This window comes from Myodes glareolus, chromosome 6 (genome assembly GCF_982192425.1).
Source record: "Myodes glareolus chromosome 6, mMyoGla1.1, whole genome shotgun sequence".
NCBI classification, from domain to species: Eukaryota; Metazoa; Chordata; class Mammalia; order Rodentia; family Cricetidae; genus Myodes; species Myodes glareolus.
In genome coordinates, this window is record NC_142031.1 from 88,297,090 (window position 1) to 88,319,693 (window position 22,604).

Consider the following 22,604-nt stretch of genomic DNA (forward strand, 5'->3'; position numbering starts at 1 on the left):
ACTGAAATAGGGTGCCTGTTATGATGGGAGCTCACCAAATCTAGATGAATCAGGACTGAATGAGCATGTGATCAAACTGGACTCTCTGAATGTGGCTGACAGTGGGGGCTGACTGAGAAATCATTGATAAAGGCACTGGGACTTGTTTCTACTGCATGTACTGGCTTTTTAGGACCCTAGTCTATTTGGATGCAAAACTTTCTAGGCCTGGATATAGGGGGGAGGGCCTTGGATTTCCCACAGGGCAGGATTCCCTGCCCTCTCTTAAGGAGGGAGTGGAAGGGAGGAGGGTGAGTGGAGGAGCAGAAGGAGAGTGGGAGAAGGGGAGGAAGGGTGAATTATTAAATGGGAAAAAAATAAAAACAAAAAAAAAGAAGTTGTAGAATGTACTTCCTGTTTACTTAGGTAATAGTACATCCTTCTGGGGTCTTCAAAGAGTTTAAGACAGATAGTTATAGTTTTCCTTAGTTATGATAAAAGATAAATTAGATATAAAATTTTAGACTCACAAAATAATATATATGATAGAATATTTTCTTTAATTGTTGCCTTATTCAAATAGACTGTTGTAACTAAAACAGTTTTGTTATATGTATTTTTATTATGTTAAAATTAAAACTTTCCTTTTTAACTAAACAGAAAAGGGGAGATGATGTGAGATGTCCTTCTGTATATGTGTTGCTTATATTTGTTAATGAATAAAGCTGTTTTGGCCAATAGCTTAGCAGAATAAAGCCAGGCAAGAAATCCTAAGAGAGCTATAAAGCTAGAGTAGGCAGAGTCAAAGAGATGCCATGTAGCTGATTAAGGAGACAATAAGCCACAGCTTCATGCTGATACACAGAATAATAGAAATTGGTTAATTTAGATGTAAGAGTTAGTTAAGAATTTTGAGCTAATAAGCCAAACAGTGTTGTAATTAATATAGTTTTATGTGATTATTTGGGTCTGGGCAGTCAGGAAATAAATAAGCAATCTTCCTCACTTTTCTTTGTTTTGCTAAGAAAAGTTGTACATGAACCTCAAGAATGAAAACCAAATAGGGCTTTGCAGTTCTTTTTTTTTTTACAAAATTGAGAACAAGGGTAATGTTTCCATTCCTGAAGTGAAGGGATAAAATGTTGAAATTGAATGTATGGTATTTTAAATATTGAATGTTATACAGGGGGTAATGAACATATGGTCATTTTGATATTAAAAACTGTGGTAGTCAATTATGGCACACACCTTGAGATGTCAAAATGAATAAAGAATACATTTTTTATCTCTTACAACCTTGTGGTTTTGAGAAAAGAAATTATGTGTAAATATAAAGAAGAACATAGGTTTTGCTACAGAAGATTTTATTAAATCTTTTTTTATTAAGCACATTGTAACATAAAATAGAATTTCTTCTACTGTAGCAATGATGTGCAACATTAAATTTCACATTTATGTAATTTTGAAGTGTAGAGTCAACAGTGGAAGCATATTCCATTCATGGTACCAGAAATCTGGAATGTCTTTTGTGGAGGGTCGGACCACATTCTCCATTGCTTCTAGGAACAAAGGTAGAGATTGACCTCTGTGACCCCAAGGTGTGGCGGTACACACCTTTAGTCCTGATGCCTGGGCGGCAGAGGCAGATTGACCTCTGTGACCTCAAGGCGTGGTAGTACACGCCTTTGGTCCCAATGCCTGGGAAGCAGAGACAGGCAGATCTCTGTGAGTTCAAGGTATTGTAGCACACGCCTTTAATCCCAGCGCATGTGCTTGGTAACTCTCTACCACTGCGTCCCTGCCTACTTCCGAGGCATCATCTGGGATAATGGGCAGCAGACCAATCCAAGAGTGACACGTCAGAAGCGAGGACTCTTTCCTTTATAAGGGCTGGGTTCCCCTCATTCTGGGTCTCCGCCATGTAAGTTTATGCTCTCCCTCTCAAGACGCATAAAGCTTTACTGCAGAAGAATCCTAAGTGTCCCGCGTTGTTCTTGCTGGCGAGGCCGAGCGCGGGGCATCTGGTGCCGAATCCCTCGGGACGCTGAGGGACCCTGACAACTGCTCGCACTGCCGGAGACCCCTTGGACACAAGGAGGATTCAGAACTGCAGGGTGTTTGCTCAGAGAGGTATGACTATTCCTGGACTTTTCGGTTTTGGGCTTGACTTGTCTCCACCTTGGAAAGGTTCCGTAGAGGCCTTGGTACTTCTTAGCAGTTCTCTTATCACTTTGAAATTGCTTAGAAGATAAATCCTGCCAGGCTGTTGTTGCAGACGGACAAAATGTATTGGAGGAAGTCCAGGATAGCATATCAGAAACTGAGTGCAGTGAGAGGTTAGGCGCGCCTGTAAGAAAAAGAAAATAGGAAAAAGGACCCCCCCGGTGGTTCAAAGAATGGGGGAGACTGAAAAGGAAATAAGAAAAAAGGACCCCCCGGTGGTTCTAAGAATGGGGGAGACTGACCTACAAGGTCAAAAGCTTTATGTTATGTTGTTTGTGTTGTCTTTTGTGTACCCGACAGGAGAAAGATATTTAAATTTGCCTAAGGATATGATGTTTTGGAAAAGAGGTTCTGTTTTCGTCTCCACAGAAAATGAGAGCCTAAGGGTGTACTTGAGATTTATGTGGTTTGAATCACCGAGACCTCCTGAAATGTAGTGTATACCCCCAAAATGCAACGGCCCAATTCAGCAGGAAGTAGTCAGAGAGAGACTAACGACGCCCAAATTCCCTAAAAGTTTAAATGAGGTCCTTACAGTGGTTTCAGACCAGCAAGCCTGCTTCTGAGTTCTGCTTTACTCCGTGCACCGAGTTTGGACTCAGAATGAATGCAGCTGCGGCTGGAGGGTGGCTGGAGCGGAGCTTTGCTGGATGGCTATGGTGGGGGGCACGTCGCGCTGGCTCAGTTGGTGCCTGGCCTGGAGGGTATCACAACAGTACTGAGAATGAGAGAGGTGCCACAAGCTGCCAGGCCAGAAGGCTTGCAATGTGCCTAAAACTGTGTGGGGCTCTGAGACTGGAGTGGCTTCTGTTCCGCTTGGCTGAGCTGAGCTGTGCTGATCCTAGGTAACAAAGGCGGACCAATAGCCTGGGGCAATGGGCGGGGCGAACAATGCCGGCTACTAGCCCGAGAGATTTTCCATCTGAATAAGGAACTGAAGAGATAGCTTAGGGGTTAAGAATGCTGCCTGCTCTTCCAAGGGTCATGAGTTCAATTCCCCAGTGACCACATGGCAGCTTATAACTATTTGGTTTTAAATCTAATGTTTCAGGATCCACAGGGAGGTAGATGCAAAAAGCCCTTAGATTTTTAAGGTGATTGGGTCATTGGCTAAATCTGTGACTGTGGCAAAAAAGTCCATAGTTTCCAACACGCCTCTGGTAGACTTCTTGATGCAGCTGGAGAATTACGCCCCTGCGATCCCAGATGCAATGACTGATTATTAAGCAATTGTCTAGTTATCTTCTAGGTAATTGGACTGGAAAACTTGATAAAAATAAATAAATAAATAAATAACAAGGATGACCCTCTAAACAATGAAAAGGGCATGGCCTATACCGATACCAGTTCTTGTTAAAAACAGAAAGGGGGAATATTGATAGAGCTGCCCCCGACGCCAAGAGTGGCCATTGCCATGGCTCTGTTCACTATAAATTTTTTAAATCTGGATGATAATGGCCAAAATGCTGCAACACGACATTGTTCGGATCCGCAGCAGCCCAAAGATTTGGTTAAGTGGAAAGATGTGCTTTCTAATGAATGGAAAGGCCCAGATCCCATTTTATTGAGATCCAGGGGAACTGTTTGTGTCTTCCCACAGGATCAAGAAAGCCCATTCTGGCTGCCAGAGCGATTGACCTGAACAGTGAAGAGTGATCCACAACACACGGATTCGCCTGAGGACCTGGCTGCTGTTCCTCCTGCCATTTTGCGGATGGATGACAGAGTACCGATGGAGGACACTCTCAGCTTTCCCGAAGCTGTTACCAGTCAACCATAGGATGGTGGCGTCTCCTCGATTTTTTACAACCAATAAGACTCTGGGCCCCCTCCCTACCATCCTAGAGATGATTTATAAGCTTGGCCGTAGGACTCCAGTCCTGGGCCGTGTCTCTCATTCCCCTACTTCAAAGAATGGGTGGGGGTGGAAATGTTTTGGAACAGTCCTATGCTATGGATTAGTGTTTCTCCTCTGGATGGTCTGCTGACTCAAATCCCAAAATCGTAGGGACAAAGTGGTTATTGCACAAGCGTTGGCTGCCCTGGAACAGGGGCCTCTACCGATGTGTGATTATCTATGCTGAAGCAGTAAGGTTTATGCCAACCAGCTCCTGCACCCCTAGGACAATGGTCCATTGCACAGGGTGGAGTGCTTGGCTTAGCTAGCCCTGAAGGTTGTCGAGCTGAAGAGCATCACACAGAGAATGGCCCTCTCTGAGAGATATGTCGTCCTGCATAAGGGTTTCCTGTCGTATATTCCCTTTCCCAGAAAAATGACAGAGGGCAGGCCGGATAGGTTCCAGGTGTCATGAACCTAGGGGCAGATTCCGTGCAAGCCCATCGTAATGTTTTCGCTCTGGGAAGTGCGACCTCTATCTTTGCCTTCTGAGGGAGTTGCCTTTCTGCAAAGAAGTAAAAAAAGGGGGATATGTGGAGGGCCGGACCACATTCTCCATTGCTTCTAGGAACAAAGGTAGAGATTGACCTCTGTGACCCCAAGGTGTGGCGGTACACACCTTTAGTCCTGATGCCTGGGCGGCAGAGGCAGATTGACCTCTGTGACCTCAAGGCGTGGTAGTACACGCCTTTGGTCCCAATGCCTGGGAAGCAGAGACAGGCAGATCTCTGTGAGTTCAAGGTATTGTAGCACACGCCTTTAATCCCAGCGCATGTGCTTGGTAACTCTCTACCACTGCGTCCCTGCCTACTTCCGAGGCATCATCTGGGATAATGGGCAGCAGACCAATCCAAGAGTGACACGTCAGAAGCGAGGACTCTTTCCTTTATAAGGGCTGGGTTCCCCTCATTCTGGGTCTCCGCCATGTAAGCTTATGCTCTCCCTCTCAAGACGCATAAAGCTTTACTGCAGAAGAATCCTAAGTGTCCCGCGTTGTTCTTGCTGGCGAGGCCGAGCGCGGGGCAGTCTTTATCTTGTGTACTTAAAACTGGTAACATGAGTTGCCTCTTCCCACCATCAGTATTCCCATCTTGCTTTCTATTTCAATGATTTTTGAAAGCATATTTTATCACATATAAGTGGAATTACTTAAAATTTGAACTTTTGTGACTGACTTATTGTACTTAGAATTACAATTTCAAGATTATTCCACAATGGAGGTGATAGATTTTCCTCCTTTGCTTTTAACTGTAACATTCTCATGTAAATATGGCTATATTTTAACAATCCATTCATCTGTTGGTGGGTAGTTTGGCTGTTTCTCCCTCTGTGGTATTGAATATAATGCCATATTGAACATGAGTGTACAAATATGTCCTGAAATATTCTGCTTTATATGCTGTCAGATATGTATTGGAATATGTTTATATGGCTGTTTCATTTTATATATTTTGTGAAATTCTCATGTTGATTTTAAAAGCCCTTGAACATTTTTATTATCACCAGAAGTGCAAAAGGATACCAAAGTTCCTGATTTTTTTTAAATGCATGTTTTGATTTCTTTGATGGTGACATTCTTAATGGACAGAAACCAATGCTATAGCATCATTTCTATTTGCATTTATCTCATGACTAATCACAAACTATTTAGGTTGAGTGATTTTGACCAGAATACCAAGGAGAAAAACTTAAAAGAATGCAGATTTCTCTTGGTTTTGGGGTTTACATATTTCAATCTGTACTTATTTGTTCCAATGTACTTGAGGAGCTAGTACTAGTTGAGGAGAGTATTATACAGGAGATTCTTTATTTCAACGTTAATAGACAGCATGAAGATTGGAAGTGACTATGAGCAGCAGTCACCATTAAAGGCATAGTCATAGAGATTTCCTTCTTCTGGGTAGTCTACACCTCCAAAGTCTTCAATGTGTTCAAAAATAATGACATCTAATAAAGAGGAAACTTAAAATAGGTGCCTGCCAGAATATTTTCTATTCGAGCCATCAAATTAGAGTGTGAAATCCTCTTAATGTATGATTTGCACTTATTTCTATGTCTTCTTTATAGAATTTCTCTGCAAGTGCTTTGTTTATATTTAAATTGGGATATTTATAGTGTTATTATTATTAATTTATAAAATCCCCTACATATTCTGATCTCTCATCCTTTATTAGTTTCAAAATTTGCAAATATTTTCCTCCATTCAGTAGTGAATCTTCTCATTTTTTAAATTAATATTTACTTAGTTATATATTCATGTACAGACTTTACTTTATGGTAGCTCCTTTACCTAACACTACTATATTCTGCTATTTTTAGGTGTATTTTACTTTATTTTTGAGATTCTCATACATACATACAATGTGTAAAATTTATTTTGATCATATCCTTCCCTCTCCTTGTATTCATTCTTGATCCTGTCAAAACAAATGCTCATTTCAATTTTATATCGTATTTAAGCCCACTAAGTTCAATTAGTTCCAACTATAGATAAATGCGTATAGATTTATTGACTGATATATGGCTATCCTAGCAGGGGCCTCATACCTGAAATCACCCCACCCCCTGAAACCATCAATTGCCAATAGTTCTTCAGATAGTGGTAGGGCATCTTAAGCCTCTACCCATCTTTGCTGAAATGTTGGCTAGCCGGATCTTGTGCATGTACGGTGCAGACAACCACAGCTATCGTGAGTTTATTAGTTCACTGAACTTTGCTCAAAACTGTTGATTCACGGTAGTCTTTCTTAACCTCTCTCTCTTACAAAATTTCTATCATCTCTTTTAAGATACTCCCTGAGTACTGGGAGATGAAGTTTCATGCAGCTTTCCAATTTAGGGCCAACTTCTCCAAAGTCAGTTATTCTCTGCATCTTAACCTATTGTTAATCTCTGTACTAGCCCAGTCCATTGCAAAAGTCTCACTTCAAAAATCACGTGGATTAGCATTTCTAATCCACAAGTAGCTCAATGAACTTTTATAGCAAGCTTTGCCTGTCATCAGATATTGCTTGCTGTGGTGCTTAGGTATAAGTGTCGACTTGGCATAATCTAGAATTATTTGGAAAGAAAAACCCAACTCAGTGAGGGGACATGTAGATCAGGTTGGTCTATGGGCATATTTGTGGGAGATTGCCTTGGGTATGTGTGAATTATCATGGGAAGATCCAGTCTGAAATTGATGTCACTATTACAAGGGTTAAGGCTGTTAACTATATAAGAGTAGAACAAGCTGACTGTGCATGAAACATGTACACATTCATTTCTCTTTTCTTTTGACTGTGGATATGATGGGTTCAACTGTCCTAAGTTCCTTTTTGTTGGAAGGAGGCCACTAGTTAGTTTCCAGCTACTTAGCCCAGAAATAATCACACAGACACTTTATTAATTAAATCACTGCTTGGGAGATTAACTCTAACTTCTTATTGGCTAAGTCTTACATATTAATTTAACCCATTTATGTTAATCTGTGCATCACCATGAAGTTGTGGCCTACCAGCAAAGTTTCAGCAATCTGTTTCTGGCAGCTACATAGCTTCTCTCTGACTCTGCTCTTCTTTCACCCAGCATTCGGTCTAGCTTTCTTTTCCTACCTAACTTCTGCCTTGCCATAGGTCCAAAGCAGTTTCTTCATTCATTAATGCTTCCAATACAAATCTCTATAGCATATACCCCTTTAAATGTAAAGAAACATTTACAAACAATGTTTTGGAATATGGGCATAGTTTTTCCTCAAACTTTTTCCTGCTGTTTATTGGGCAAAGTAATTTTGGGGGGTGTTAATGGCAATCTTTCAGGGTGTCATGGTCTATCAAATCATATTAGCCTGGAATGAATCCACAGGTTTTCATCCTCTGTCAAAACAAAAGGAGAACCTCTTTTCCAAAGCAACATATTCTTAGATCCAAATTCCGAAGTCATGATACCTTTATAACATACATGCTAGTTTAGCTTAGCATCCCATACAGTGAAACATCTCTCTGTACTTTAACAGTCAAAAAATTCAAAGAAAACACAATAATTTACACAATCCAGACTCTGTGAATTTTCCATTTTTCCATGGCTCATTCCAATGCAAATTTCTATAGCGCCAGCGTTTGTGACTCCTCAGGTTATAACTTAAGACTGTCAGCTAAAAATGAACACTTTATAATCTAGGCTGATTTTGTCATGATGTTTTTTAAATGACATCAGAAACAAAATGAGATCGCTTTCCTGATACCTGGTTCTATGGATCCTCTGCCACCCATTCCTACTCTCGTACCATGCTCTCAGTAATTCCACACTCATTAAGGTATGCTCTGAAGTCTAGATTTTGTTTCCTCTCAGAAAAAATAATCTCAGATTACAAATCAAAGACAAATCCAAATATCTGTGGAGAGTCTTCTTGATGAGGAGTGATTAAAAGGAATGTAAGAGCACATAGTGGCAGAGTAATGGGAGAAAATCTTCTTAGAAGAAATGTGGGAGCATGTAGTGACTTAGTAATATTGGAAAATATTGCTGTCCAATGATGTCTGACAGAGGCAATGTATGAGTAGGACAGGCTTCTTGTCATGATTTGACTATCTATGTCAAAGGCAAACTATAACAATGTCCAAATTATGAACTGTTATTTATATTGCAACTAATAAAAACCTACTATCTAGAAGGCTTTTTGTGATTTATGTTAAAATTAAATATGATGCTTATATGCTCTATGTATAAATATAGAAATATATATACTGTATATATTTCATGTTATCTCACTTGTTATAAGACATACTATTTGTAATAGATTATTGTTATTTTGAGCTGAGAATACAAATTTACATACAAGTTAGATATCATTATAGGTTTTTCTCTCTGAAAGGAAAGTGTTGCGATTTCAGGTCTGAGAGACTCCTCGAAGGAAGTCTAGGGATCAGTGCTTGACATGACACCTGAGCACATCTGCTACATACTTATCATTCCAAAAGGTTTGACAATATCACCTGTGTAAACAAGTATCACAGTAAGAGTTCTTTATGACTGTACATAGTTAATACTGATGTATAATGTATTCAGGAATCTGGAAGAGAAGAGCATTTTTATCTAGAAGAGAAGTTATAGACCTGGCCATACAGACTTGGAATTTAGCTACTTAAGACACAGAAATAGGAGTTTTGCAACATCAAGCCCAAATTGGGCTCTAGAGTGAGTTTAAGGCCAGACAACTTAATGAGGAGATGTCTCAAAAGGAAAATTACAAAAGGTATGAATCCATAAAGATAGAGCCAAAGATGATATAAGTATTATTATCAAATTTCTTGAAACTATTATTTGTTCATTATTATGTGTATGTATTTCTGGTATGAGTACATGAGTGTACTCAAACATTTCACAGAGTGTTTGAGTTTATCAGAAAACAAATTTTTGGAAATGCTTCTCTTTTTTACTGTGGAATCCAGAGATTACACTCAGGATATCAGACTTGTACAATAAGTGTTTTTAGTCACTGAGCCATCTCACAGGTCCCAGGATTTTATACATTGCATTTAACAATGTGAAATCTATGGAAAAGTAGAAAAAGTATTATGTAAATTGTTGAAAATAGAGCTACTGCAACAATGCACATGTTGTACTTTCCTGATTAGAATCTGCTTTATAGTATCACGGCATTTTCTCATTTATTTTTTGTAGTGGTGGGAGCGGGCTGTGGCCCGACTCCCGGCTCCTGGCTAGCTTTACCCAAAACAATTACATGAAAAATGTATTCATTTAGACACTGCCTGGCCTATTATCTGTAGCCTCTTATTGGCTAACTCTCACATCTTGATTAACCCATTTCTAATAATCTGTGTACTATGACAAGGTGGTGGCTTACCGGAAAGATTCTAACCTGCGTTCGTCTTGGGTAGGAGAAGCATGGCGACTGCCTCACTTCCTTTCTTCCCAGCATTCTGTTCTGTCTACTCTGCCTACCTATGTTCTGACCCATCAGGCCAAGGCAGTTTCTTTATTAATCAATGAAAGTAACAAATAGACAGATGGCCTTCCTACAAATTTTGATATAATTGTCACAGATAAAAAAGAGATACATCATAATGGTGTCATTTATATATGAAACGTGATGCGTGATTGAGAAATCCTTTTCAACATGGTCAGACAGAATATATATCTTACTATCTATGAAATTCGCCAAGTACTTATTAAAACCTGAGATAAAGACACAAAGTTTAGAATGATGGAACAGCATTGCTAATACAGTAAACCAAAGCAGGGAAGAATAATGTCTTCCTCAGTCACATTGATAAAATAGAACAAGAATGTCAGAAATGGTACTTTATTTATTTATTTTAAGTATATGCATGTATTACCTGCATGCATGCCTGGTGTCCACTGAGTGAGAAGGGTCCATGGATAATATGGAACTGGGATCATGGAAGATGTGAACCACAGATTGGGTGCTGGGAACCAAATTTGTCTCCTCTTGAAGATCAACAAGTGCTCCCAACCACTGGGTCACCTCTTCAGGTCTCTGTTTTCTTCTGTATTGTGTTCTTTTGACCGAAATATATTACTTTAATGTCATATAGTTATTAGTTTAAGTGAATTAATAGAAATAGATCACAATAAACTCTTGAGAGAATAATAAAGTATATATTTGATGGGATATTATAATAAAAATGAAATTTAAATGATTTAAGTTTAAATGTTATTTGAACTTAACAATTTAGTATATCTACAATTCCATAGTCATTAAATTTCAATCTGAATAAGGCAGCTCCTAAAATATGCCTTTAGGTATCTGAACGTAAAGAAAATGTAGCCTTTGTTACTTTGGATTGACAATGATATCTGATGCAAAGAAGTATACTGCATTCTGTGTTCTCTGGGGTGAAAAGTCATGGGATTACATTGGTGGATACAGCTATCCAGCATGAGGACATCATGTGCATATCTGTGCTACTTCTCGTTAAAGATACCCATCATGTGTTTATCATTCATAACACTGCAATTGATCTTCAAGTCTTAGGTTTCTTGAAGATTTATCTATTCTAGATGATCCCTTGACAATCATTCAATGAAACATCATGTGCTAGGGGAAACAGGCTTATATATTAAAATATATAATTTCAAAGAGCAGGCTGGGAAAGGCTATTCAAAAACAAGATGAATGGTATTTGAGCAATGCCAACGAAGGTTTCCCGTGGCTTCTGCACATACCTTAGTGCATGCCCACACATTATAATAAATACACAAAAGCAAGAAAATGCACACATGCACATGAACACAAATTTGTATATATTATGATATTTAGGAGATATCAAAATTAAAATTATTCTTCTTTTTGGTTTTTGAGACAGAATTTCTCTGTAGCTTTGGAACCTGTCTTGGAACTCATTCTGTAGACTAGGCTGGCTTCGAACTCACAGAGATCCTCCTGTCTCTGCCTTCCAAGTGCTAAGATTAAAGGTGTATGCCACCACTGCCTGGATCAAAACTAAAAATATTGTCATGTTTTTTGGATGTGAGCCTAGACTTTAATGACTGATCCATCTCTTCAGTCTTGGAAAAGTCTTTGATGAAGTTCAACAACCATTCATGATAAATATATTGGAGAGATCAGCCATACAAGGGACCTCCTAGACATAATAGAAGCAATATAAAGCAAGCCTATTGCCAACATCAAATTAAATGGGGAGAAACTGAAAGCAATTCAACTACAATCAATAATAAGGCAAAACTGTCCAATTTTTCCATACCTATTCAATATAGTACTTGAAGTTCTGGATAGATGAATAGTACAACTAAATGAAATCAAGGGGATACAAATCAAAAGGAAAGAAGTCAAAGTATCATTATTCACAGATGATAAGATAGGATACATAAACAATTCCCAAAATTCTACCAGGGAACTTCTAAGGTTGATAAACACCTTTAGTCAAGTGGCTGCACACAAGATTAACTCAAAAAAAGCAGTAGCCCTCCTATATGCAAATAGTAAACAGGCTGAAAAACGAATTAGGGAATCACCACCTTTTACAATAGCTTCAGACAATATAAAACAACTTAGAACTTTGCTTAGTTCTAACCAAGCAAATGAAAGACATGCTTGACAAGAACTTCAAGTCTATAAAGAAAGAAATAAAAGAAGGTAACAGAAGATAGAAAGATTTTCCATGCTCATAGGTGTGTAGGATTAACACAGTAAAAATGGCCATCTTACCAAAAGCAATCTACAGATTCAAGCAGTCCATTTCAAAATCCCAAAACATATTTCTAACAGCCCTTGAAAGAACAATACTCAACTTCATACACAAAATCAAAAAATCCAGAATAGCTAAAACTATCTTGCACAAAAAAAGAACTTCTGGAGGTATCACCATCCCTGGTTTCAAGCGCTACTACAGAAGTATAGTATTAAAAACAGTATGATATATCCTAGAAACATTCAGGTGGATCAATAGACTAGAATCAAAGACCGAAACATAGTTCACATACGTATGTATGGCTGATTTATGACAAAGAAGCCAAATTATATGGTGGAAAAAAGAAGACATCTTCAAAATTGGTGCTGGTCTAACAGGATGTTGGTATGTAGAAGAATGCAAATAGATCCATATCTATCACCCTGCACAAAACTCAAGACCAAGTTGATCAAAGACCTCAACATAAATACAGACACCTTGAACCTGATAGAAGAGAAAGTGAGAAGTAGCCTTGAGCACATTGACACAGGAGACAATTTCCTGAACAGAACACCAAAAGCACAGACATTAAGATCAACAGTAAATAAATGGAGATTAATGAACCCAAAAGTTTCTAAAAGCCAAAGGATACTGTCAAGAGGACAAATCAGAGGACAAATCAGCAGTCTACAGAATGTAAAAAGATCTTCACTAGTCCACATCTGATAGAGAGCTGATTTCAAAATATGTAAAGAACTCAAAGAACTTTATCAACAAACCAAATGATTCAATTAAAAAATGTGGTGCAGGTTTAAACAGATAATTCTCAACAGAAAAATCTCAAATGACCAAGAAATAGTTAAGTATATGTTTAACATCCTTGGTCATCAGGTAAAACAAGTAAAAAAGAACTCTGCAATTCCATCTTACACCTGTCAGAATGGCTAAGAGCAAAAACACAAGTGCCAGCTCATGCTGCAAAGGATGTGGAGCAAGGAAAACACTCCTTCACTGCTTGTGGGAGTACACACTTGTACAGTCACTTTGTAAGTAGGTATGATAATTTTTCAGAAAACTGAGAATCTATCTACCAGAAGAGACAGCTATACCACTCTTGGGCATATACCCAAATGATGATCAATGATATCACAAGGATGCTTGATCAACTATGCTCATAGCAGATTTATTCATAATAGCTTGAACCTGTATATAACTTAGATATCCCTCAAATGAAGAATGATAAAGAAAATGTACATTTACACAATGGAGTACTGCTCAGTTGTTAAAAACAAGGACCCGAGGAAATTTGAAGATAAATGGATTGAATTCATAAAATTATCCCAAATGTGATAATCCAGACCAAGATAGACTCACATGGTATATACTCACTCAAAATTGGATATTAGTTATAAAGTAAAAGATAACTATGCTATAATTCATAGAGCCAGAGACACTAGGTAACAAGGAGGGCTCATGTGAGGGACAGCCAGATAACCCTAAGAAGAGAAAATAGAGGAGAGTGAACCAAGGATGAATGAGCATGAGAACATGAGCAATCAAGTTAGGAGGGATGAGGAGGGGAGTACTGAAAGAGACTACTGGAAAGGAAGGACATTTTGGGGTCAGGTTAAAAACCTGACTCAAGGAGTCTTCCAGGAAATTGCAAGGATCACCCTGGTTAAGATTCCTAGCATTAACATATGTGCAGCTTGAATTGGCTATCTCCAATGACCAGACAAGAGTTCAAGTAAAGGAAGTGGTAAACTAACCCAGTCACATAATCTTTGACCTACAGTCTTTCCTGCCTATGGATGTGTGGGATTGGTGCTTGGTCCAATTGTCATCAGAAAGGCTTCGTCCAGTGACTGAAAGAAACAGATGCAGACCCATGGTCACACATTAAATGGAGTTCTGGGAATCCTGCAGAAGAGGGGAAGAAAAGATTATAGGAGCCAGACTGGTCAAGAACACAACAAGAATACTCAAAAACCTACTAACCAGGGCTTATAGTGACTGACAGAGAATGAACCAAAAATCATGGGACAGAAATATACCCTTTGCATATATGTTACAGTTGTATAGTTTGGGCCTCTTGTCAGACTCCTAACAGTGGGAACAGGGGCTGTTTCTGACTCTTTTTTTTTTGAAAGTAATTTTATTAAATTATAAAAGTTTCCATTTATGCTCCTCTTCCCAACACCTTCCCACTCCCCCCACTCCCTCTCCTCCTCCCTCTTTGTCCCTAAGGGCAGTCAGGGTTTCCTGCCCTGTGGGAAGTTCAAGTTCCTTCCCCCTCCCTCCAGGTCCAGGAAGGTGAGTATCCAAACAGACTGGATCCCCAAAATCCAGTATATGCAGAGGAAACAAGTCCCAGTGTCATTGTCAATGACTTTTCAGAAAGACTCCAGGCCAGCCACATTCAGAGAATCCGGCCACATTAGAGAATCTGGTTGGATCGCATCCTCGTTCAGTCCCAGTCCAACTGGCCTTGGTAAACTCTCATTAGATCTGTCCCCTTGTATCAGTGGGTGATAGCATCCCTCGCAGTCCTTATTTCCTTTTTCATTTTCTTCCTCCTTCTGCTCCTCGTTTGGACCTTGGGGGGCTCAGTCCGGTGCTCCAATGTGGGACTCCGTCTGTATCGCCATCCATCGCCAGATGAAGGATCTATGGTGATAAGCAAAATATTCATCAGTATGGTTATGGGCCAAGGCGGGTTCAGGCACCTCTCCTCTGTCCAGAGAACAATCTGGGGATCTCTCCTTGGACCTGGGATCCCATATATAATCAAGTCTCCTGTAAACCCTAAAATGACTCCCTTAGTTGAAATATATTCTTGCCTGATCCCATATTCATCCTTCCTCCCTCCCACACATCCCGGTCAACCGAGCTTTCCCCATTCCTCCCCTACTCCCTTCTCTCTAATCCTCTCCCTTTCCAACAACCCTCCCACCGGCCCCCGCCATGCACCCGAGGTTACCTGGGACCCTTGACTATTTCCTACCTCCTGGCAGATAGCTAAATAATCTTCATCAGGTTCATCTTCTTATTTAGCTTCTCTAGGATCACGAATAATAGGCTCAAAGACCTTTAATTATGGTTAGAATCCACTTATGAGTGAATACATACCGTGCTCCTCTTTTTGGGTCTGGCTTACCTCACTCAGTAAAGCGTTTTCTATTTCCATCCATTTGCATGCAAAATTCAAGATGTCATTGTTTTTTTACCGCTGAGTAAAACTTTAATGTGTATATGTTCCACACCTTTTTTAACCATTCTTCTATTGAGGGGCACCTAGGCTGTTTCCAGGTTCTGGCTATTACAAATAGTGCTGCTATGAACATAGTTGAACAAATGCTTTTGTAGTATGTTAGGGAATCTCTAGGGTATATTCCCAAGAGTGGAATTGCTGGGTCCTGAGGGAGGTTGACTCCCAGTTTCCTGAGAAACTGCCACACTGATTTCCACAGTGGCTGAACAAGTTTGCATTCCCACCAACAATGGATGAGTGTTCCCCTCACCCCACATCCTCTCCAGCATAGGCTATCTTTGGTGTTTTTGAGATTAGCTATTCTGACAGGTGTAAGATGGTATCTCAAAGTTGTTTTGATTTGCATTTCCCTGATCCCTAAGGAGGTTGAGCACGACCTTAAGTGTCTTCTGGCCATTCGAAGTTCATCTGTTGTGAATTCTCTGTTCAGTTCAGTACCCCATTTTTTAATTGGGTTAATTAGAGTTTTAGTGTCTAGTTTCTTGAGTTCTTTGTATATTTTGGAGATCAGACCTTTGCCTGATGAGGGGTTTGTGAAGATCATCTCCCAGTCAGAAGGCAGCCTTTTTGTCTTACTGACAGTGTCCTTTGCTTTACAGAAGCTTCTCAGTTTCAGTAGATCCCATTTATTCATTGTTTCTCTTATTGTCTGTGCTACTGGGGTCCTACTTAGGAAGAGGCCTCCTGTGCCTATATCTTGTAGATTACTTCCCACTTTCTCTTCTATCAGGTTCAAAGTGGATGGATTAATGTTGATGTCTTTAATCCATTTTGACCTGAGTTTTGTGCATGGTGATAGGTATGGATCTACTTTCATCCTTCTACAGGTTGACATCCAGTTATGCCAGCACCATTTGTTAAAGATGCTTTCCTTCTTCCATTGTATACCTTTAGCTCCCTTGTCAAAAATTAGGTGCTCATAGTTTTGTGGGTTAATATCCGGGTCTTCTATTCAATTCCAAAGGTCGATTTCTCTGTTCTTAAGCCAATACCAAGCTGTTTTCAATACTGTAGCTCTGTAATAGAGTTTGAAGTCAGGGATGGTAATGCCTCCTGAAGTTCCTTTATTGTATAAGATTGTTTTGGCTATCCTGGGTTTTTTGTTTTGCCATATAAACTTGATTATTGTTCTCTCAAGGTCTGTGAAGAAGTTTGATGGGATTTTGATGGGGATTGCATTGAATCTATAGATTGCTTTTGGTAGAATTGCCATTTTTACTATGTTGATTCTCCCAATCCAAGAGCAGGGGAGGTCTTTCCATTTTCTGGTATCCTCCTCAATTTCTCTTTTCAAAGGCTTAAAGTTCTTGTCAAATAGGTCTTTCACTTCCTTGGTTAGAGTAACCCCAAGATATTTTATGCCATTTGTGGCTATCGTGAAAGGTGATGTTTCTCTGATTTCCCTCTCCGCTTCTTTATCCTTTGTGTATAGGAGGGCCACTGATTTTTTGGTGTTGATCTTGTATCCTGCCACGTTACTAAAGGTGTTTATCAGCTGTAGGAGTTCTTTGGTAGAGTTTTTGGAGTCACTTATGTACACTATCATATCGTCAGCCAATAACGAAAGTTTAACTTCATCCTTTCCAATTTGAATCCCCTTGATCTCCTTATGTTATCTTATTGCTATTGCTAGAACTTCAAGCACTATATTGAAGAGGTATGGAGAGAGTGGACAGCCTTGTCGCATTCCTGATTTTAGTGGAAAGGCTTTGAGTTTCTCTCTATTTAATTTAATGTTAGCTGTCGGCTTGCTGTATATTGCTTTTATTATATTTAGGTATGATCCTTGTATCCCCAGTCTCTCCAACACCTTTATCATAAATGGGTGTTGAATTTTGTCAAATGCTTTTTCAGCATCCAATGAAATGATCATATGGCTTTTTTCTTTCAATTTATTTATATGATGGATTACATTGATAGATTTGTGTATGTTGAACCAGCCCTGCATCTCTGGGATGAAGCCTACTTGATCATAATGGATAATTTTTCTAATGTGTTCCTGGATTCGGTTTGCCAGGATTTTATTGAGAATTTTCGCGTCGATGTTCATGAGTGAGATTGGTCTGTAATTCTCGTTCTTGGTTGTGTCTTTGTGTGGTTTTGGTATTAGGGTAACTGTAGCTTCATAAAACGAGTTTGGCAATGACTCTTCTGTTTCTATATTGTGGAATACATGAAGGAGTATAGGTATTAGCTCTTCCTGGAAGTTCTGGTAGAATTCTGCATTGAAACCATCTGGTCCTGGACTTTTTTTGGTAGGGAGATTTCTGATAACAGCTTCTAATTCTTCACGACTAACAGGTCTATTTAGATTGTTCACCTGTTCTTGGTTCAACTTTGGTATATGGTACTTATCTAAAAAAAATGTCCATTTCTTTTACATTTTCCAACTTTGTGGCATATAAACTATAGTACGATCTAATGATTCTCTGAATTTCCTCTGTGTCTGTGGTTATGTCCCCCTTTTCATTTCTGATCCTATTAATTTGCATGTTCTCTCTCTGCCGTTTGATTAGTTTGGATAGGGGTTGTCAATCTTGTTGATTTTCTCCAAGAACCAGCTTTTTGATTCATTGATTCTTTGGATTGTTTTTTGTGTTTCTATTTTGTTGATTTCATCCCTCCGTTTGATTATTTCCAGTCTTCTACTCCTCCTGGTTGAATCAGCTTCTTTTTTTTTTCTAGAGCTTTCAAGTGTGCTGTTAAGTCTCCCGTGTGTGCTTTCTCCGTTTTCTTTATTTGGGCACCTATTGCTATGAACTTTCCTCTTATCACTGCTTTCATAGTGTCCCATAGGTTTGATTATGTTGTGTCTTTGTTTTCATTAAATTCAAGGAAGACTTTAATTTCTTTCTTTATTTCTTCCTTGACCCAGGGGTGATTTAGTAGTTGACTGTTCAACTTCCATGAGTTTGTTGACTTCCTGGGGGTAGCATTGTTGTTGAATTCTAATTTTAATCCATGGTGATCTGACAAGACACAGGTGGTTACTAATATTTTTTTGGATCTGTGGAAGTTTGCTTTGTTACCGAGTATGTGGTCAGTCTTTGAGAAGGTTCCATGAACTGCAGAGAAGAAGGTATATTCTTTCCTATTTGGGTGGAGTGTTCTATAGATGTCTGTTAAGTCCATTTGATTCAATACCTCTAATAAATCTCTTAATTCTCTGTTTGGTTTCTGTCTAATTGACCTGTCCATTGGTGAGAGAGGAGTGTTGAAGTCTCCTACTATTAGCGTGTGTGGTTTGATGACTGCCTTGAGTTCTAGAAGAGTTTCTTTTACATATGTGGGTGCCTTTATATTAGGGGCATAGATATTCAGGATTGAGACTTCTTCCTGATGAGTTGTTCCTGTTATGAGTATGAAATGTCCATCTCCATCTCTTCTGATTGATTTTAGTTTGAAGTCGATTTTGTTAGATATTAGAATGGCCACACCCGCTTGTTTCTTAGGTCCATTTGCTTGGAAAACTTTTTCCCAACCCTTTACTCTGAGCAGGTGTCTGTCTTTGTGGTTGTGGTGTGTTTCTTGTAAACAGCAGAAGGTTGGATCCTGTTTTTGTATCCAATCTCTAAGTCTGTGCCTCTTTATAGGTGAATTGAGTCCATTGATATTAAGAGATATTAATGACCAGTGGTTGTTGACTCCGGTCATTTTTTTTTTTGGGTAGTAGATTGTATGTATTTTCCTTCTTTGAGTTGTGCTAGTGAAGGGTTGCTAGATGTCTGAGTTATTGTAGGCAGTGTTGGCAATGTTGGATTCCTTGAGATATAATTTTCCTTCTAATATTCTCTGTAAGGCTGGATTAGTAGTTATGTATTGTTTAAATTTATTTTTATCCTGGAATATTTTGTTTTCTCCGTTGATAGTGAATGAAAGCTTGGCTGGGTAAAGTAGTCTGGGCTTGCATCCATGGTCCCTTAGTTTCTGCAGTACCTTTATTCAGGACCTTCTGGCTTTCATGGTTTCCATAAAGAAGTCTGGTGTAAGTCTGATAGGTTTACCTTTTTAGGTTACTTGACCTTTTTCCTTTGCAGCTCTTAATATTCTTTCTTTAATCTGAATGCTTTGTGTTTTGATTATTATATGGCAAGGGGATGTTTTTTTCTGATCCAGTCTATTCGGTGTTCTGTATGCTTCTTGCACCTTCATAGGCATATCACTCTTTAGGATGGGAAAATTTTCTTCTATAATTTTGTTGAATATATCTTCTGGACCTTTGATCTGCAATTCTTCTCCTTCTTCTACTCCTATTATTCTTAGATTTTTTTTTATTATGTCCCATATTTCCTGAATGTTTTGTGATGAGAATTTGTTGGATTTGCTGTTTTCTTTGGTCAGGGCTTTTATTTTCTCTATGGTGTTTTCATATTCTGAGATTCGTTCTTCTATCTCTTGTATTCTATTGGTTTTGGTTGTTCCTGAAGTCTCTGTTTGTTTACCTAGATTTTCCATATCCAGCCGGCCCTTGGTTTGTGTTTTCTTCACTGCCTCCATTTCAGTTTTCATTTCTTGAACTGACTCCATTACCTGTTTGATTGTTTTTTCTTGGTTTCCCAGGGTATCATTTACGAATTTACTCATTTCTTCAAACTTTTTGTTATATTTGTCTTCCATTTCTTTACTCATTTCTTCCATCTTTTTGTTATATTTCTCTACTATTTCTTTAAGTGAGTTATTCATACCCTGTTTAAGAGACTCTATTGCTTTCATATTGACACTGTTTTCCACTTCTTCCGGAATAGGGTGTTCAAGTCCTTCTGTCGTAAGATAGCTAGGATCTGGTGTTTTCATGTTGTTTTTCAGATTTTTGGAGGAATTCTTGCCTTGGCGCCTACCCATCTCTTCCTTCAGTTGCTCTCCAATGGCTCTTCCCTCCGCTGGGTCTTCTTCTACTGGATTAGTGCCCCTTGCTATCCAGGAATCACTTTGCCTGCAGCCTTAGCTTGCTGCAGGCAGGCTATTAGAACAAAGGGACTTCAGTCCCTTTGTACTCACCGCCTGTCCGGCCCGCGGTGCCCACCCCGGCTGAGATGGAGGAATTTAAGCCCCGAAAAAGGGAGAGGGGAGGGTAGGGGTTCCAGGCAGAAAGCTAGGATGGCGTAGCAGGAGAGAGGGTTTAGCTGGGGGAAGCTGCCTCTTTGGAGTATCCAGGGAGATAAGGATGGCAGGAATATTGTGTGTTCCCTAACCGAACTTGTGTGGCGGTCAGGAACAGCACACTTATCCCTCCATAGTATCTTCTGGTACAGGATCAGAGCCTCTCACTGGTCAGAAGTCTCCCTGCCTGCAGTCTTAGCTTGCTGCAGGCCAGCTATCAGAACAAAGGGACTCCCTTCCCTTTGCACTCACCGCCTGTCCTGGCCAGTGGCGCCCACCCTGGCTGAGATGGAGGAATTTAAGCCCCGAAAAAGGGAAAGGGGAAGGGTAGAGGTTCCAGGCAGAAAGCTGGGATGGCATAGCAGGAGAGAGGGTTTAGCTGGGGGAAGCCGCCCCTTTGGAGTAGCCAGGGAGATAAGAATGGCGGGAATATTGTGTGTTCCCTAACCGAACTTGTGTGGCGGTCAGGAACAGCACACTTATCCCTCCATTCTATCTTCTGGTACCATCTCTGACTCTTTTGCTGGCTTTTGAGTCCTACTCTTTATACTGGGTTGCTTTGCCCAGTTTTAATACATGGGTAGGTACTTAAGTCTTGCTGCAACTTGATATGACATGTTTAGTTGATACTCATGGAAGATCTGCCCTTTCCTAAACAGAAGTGTATTGGGGGTTGGGAAGAAAGAAGAGGTGTCAGGGGAGGGATTGGGAGGAAAGGAGGGAGTGAAAGCTGTGACTGGGATGTAAAGATTGGGATGTGAAATAAATTAATTAATTAAAATAAAAATTAAAAACGCTAAAATTATTTTGAAACTTTAGTTAAGGAAATGTCTAACTAGGCCACAATTTTAAGCATGCATTATTCACACCTAAATAAACAATTCTGTGCATAAAATTTAAATTGAGAAGCCATAAAATTTTTAAAGAAAATTTAATATGACCAAATTTTTAAAATGAGATTTAATGATATTTTACACAAGAGAAAAAATAGCTCATTAAAATGTCTCAAGTTTATTAGTCATCAGAGAAATGTAGTTTGAAAAGATAATCTACCTCACACCTACCATACTGATTACAAATGCTTTACTTCAAATGTTTAAGAGAGTAAATGAGTAATAAACTTCCATATGCTCCTGGTAGGAGTGATTTTAATTGGTAACATCAATTTATGTGATATGATATGTAACCAGTCATTATACATCAATGAAAATGATGGAACTGTTAGCTATAGCAATACACATGAACATTGATAGGTCTCAGTTAATATACTAAGAAACTCAAGTAAGTCCCTAAATAATAAACATGTTTTATGCTTTTTAAAAAATTCATATAAAAGCAAAATTAGTTTTGATCCATTGACATGAAGTGGCCAGTCCTTTTGTACTGTCAAACCACAACCAATATGATGGATAGAAGGGAGAAATGTATTTAGTATAATTTCAAAGGCCACAGTTAAAGACTCTGGCATTTTACGTCTGCTAAATGCTGTATTTTCTGCGGCAGAGGAACACCCTGTCCTCCCATGGCAGAGATGCAAGACAAAAGGACCTCCAGCAAATGCCAGTATCAGGAGGGACAATTATTTGTACTTATGAAGGAGGAGGCTCCCTGGCCTAATCATTCCTTAAGGTTACCTCTGCTTATGTCTCATGGGCAGCAATCAAATTGAGGGGGCACAAATTCAAATAGCAAAGATGAAAGTAAAATAGCAAGTAAGGGCTGATAAAATAGATTCATTGTAGCTGAGATTTCAAAACAGACATTTGAAGAAGTTCACAGATTACAAAATAATTGAGTTGGCAAAGGAATATGCCACTTCATGAATAGGTAGTAGCTGAGATCCCCGAGCATGAATCTTTTTGGAGTTGTCATAAAATGCCAACCCTGATAGGTTCCCATCATCTATATGAGTGCCCATGTTTTATAAGCAGTTTTATTTCCCCACTTAAATAATACTATAAGTTCTCAGATGAAGAGATGC